Raw genomic sequence first — 2582 nt, 5'->3', positions numbered from 1 at the left:
AATCCGTCCATGTGAGGGATTATTATGACACTTTGGCCCACCCCATGATATTCGCGAATCATAGACAAAAGCAGCAAACCCAGGAGAACAGCGCACCAGCTGGGTCCTTTTATTTCAGTCTCTCCTACTCCTCAAGGAATATATTTATCTTTTCACCCCATGGTAGGATTCCATTATTCTTCCGTGGAGCTTCAAATACGAATGAACTCCTCTCGGGAACTGGGAAAGAGAATACAATAATAACGTCAAGAAATGATAGGATAATCTTGTACAGAATAAAGTGGATCAAATCAGATTGGTTGGTCATCTTTTCTGTTTATTTTTTTCCCGGGGCATAACCCACCTTTCATTCTCTTTTCACTCTTTTTCCACAAACCGTACTATTTCGTCCATTGTTGTCGTTATGGCATATTAAAATCCTAGGCCAAAAGAAAGTTAAATATTTATTTAAGGAAATTTATAGTGAGGGAAGAAAGGAAGAATTATCTGCTTACTCTTGAGATCAAGATTGTGCTAAATTATTTAGAATTTAGAATTTCTTTTTAAAATAATTTAGTTTTCCAAAAATAATCCATTCTCAAACTTTGTCATAATCATATGAAACTTATACTTCTATATATTTATAATCATTTTTGGAGAATAACATTTCATCTCAGATGCTTTCCAACACCATTCTCTCTTTAGATATCTATTTAGATATTTAATCAGACTAGTAACACGAATAAGTTTTTTAATCGGAACATTCACTGTTCATTTAATTTTGTGTCTTTCACATCCTTGCTAAATATAAGTTTCACATTAATATCCTATTTTAAAAAATAGGTTGGAATTGCAAATTTAAACTGTATTATAATACAGTGAATACTTTGAAGCACTGTTTAGAAAATTAAAAACACCTAATAATAATGATAAAGTAATCTCATCTCAAATCACAGTGATTACCACCCAAAAATCACTCAAATATAAAACACTTAATGTTCATCATTAAAATTAATGTCATCAAAAATCACCCCAAAAAACAGTTAGACTGTGCCATTAGAATGGAATCAATCTACCGTAAAGTGAAAGTCAAAACAAACCACAGTTACTGAAATAGAAAAGTTGCAGTAGGTATGTCCATCTCCCTACTCCTGAAGGATCTCAGGAAGCTTCCCTACCCTGCTCACTGCCGCTGCTATATATATGCTACAAGCCCTCAACCCAAACTCCATACATTGAGGCATTTCAGATTTCTCATCATACAATTTTGGGTTAGTATACTTGACCCAACCACCTTGCTAAACTAATTTTTTCTGTTTTCTCAACTTTCAAAGTATTTTATTGCATCTAAACTACAGTAATTTTATTTCAGCCATGGAATTCCAATCATATTTCGGCTGCAGAACAATTGTTTTAATAATCGTTGTGTTTAGTGATTGATCTGATTAATTGTTCTGCTCGTTGTGTTTGCGAATCGTATGCTTTCATTGCAATTTAGGGGTCAAGATGTACGCTCCAACTGATCAGGAAATGTCCTACTATGAACATATTATGCTGCGCCACGAGGAGAAAGGCTGTTTCTATGCCTGGTTCGTGGATCACATATAATTCTATACCTTTTACTAATTCTTTTTCATATATATAGATAGTCCTGTAAATTTGATATGCGATGTGGAAAATGGAATATATTGCAGTCTGTTTACCATGTGCTGCTGCTTTTGCTGTTACGAGACCTGCGAGTGCTGCTGCGACATGCTCTTTTGTTGCTGCTCTTAGAGTGCGGAGAGGGAAATGGGTTCTCCTTCCCTTACGAAATTCATGTCACAAAACAAAAACCGCTGGAATATACATTCCAGAGGCACAAAATAAACTTGTAACAAATGGTTTTGTCCTATTTTACTATTAATGCCATCTTCTCTTCTCTTCTGATAGGAAGTCTTTTTTTCCAAATTTTAGAAATTTTTTTGGAGAGGTAAGTATTGTGAAGATTTCCAGAATTAAAAATATTTGGACCAGTAGTTTTTAAAAATAAATCATAACTAACTACCCAGTTAAATCAAGTAATAGTTGAAATTATTTTTAATATTTCTAATCTTTTAAGCCAAAGTTTTATGAAAATTTACATAAATATCTTTGTTATGATGTTGAACTTTAGTTGGGTTGTGACTCTAAGATATCTATGTGATTTTACAGTAAGATTTTTGGTTAAATCATAAATAACAGAAGTCTCTAATTTGAGATTTCTAATCTCGGTAAAGACCTGAAACATTAGGAAAAATCACTGTATTTTCTGTGTCAGTAGTTTAACTAATAGGTCAAAAATGGAAGAAATGGTTCTTTCTTGATAATTTTCCTCATCAATTTTGTCTAAAACTATTTTTTATAATTATGTTGAAGTTATTTGTTTATTATGAAAAATCTAAAGTATCAAAATTTTTTATGAGTGCTAAATCTATTTATACATTCTTAAATATATTTTAAATAATAAAAAAATACAATCTCTCAACAAATTATATTATCAAATCTTACCACAAATTATATTACCAAATTCTAATTAAAAACCATTTCCTAAGTTAATTCAACTACACCTTTTCTGATTCTCA

General features: G+C 31.7%; 1 long non-coding RNA gene across 1 annotated transcript; it reads left to right on the top strand.

Annotated features, from left to right (window-relative positions):
• Positions 1-1099: 1099 nt before the first annotated feature.
• On the top strand, positions 1100-1908 carry LOC149142297 (uncharacterized). The gene is made up of 3 exons (XR_016263998.1): positions 1100-1250; positions 1478-1568; positions 1674-1908. It is a non-coding gene; the product is annotated as an uncharacterized LOC149142297 (long non-coding RNA).
• Positions 1909-2582: the final 674 nt, after the last annotated feature.

The sequence above is a fragment of the Pinus tabuliformis genome, chromosome X (assembly GCF_031772625.1).
Source record: "Pinus tabuliformis cultivar Carrire ecotype Pingquan chromosome X, CPIR1, whole genome shotgun sequence".
Taxonomy (NCBI): Eukaryota; Viridiplantae; Streptophyta; class Pinopsida; order Pinales; family Pinaceae; genus Pinus; species Pinus tabuliformis.
This window is presented reverse-complemented; position numbering and strand designations above follow the sequence as displayed.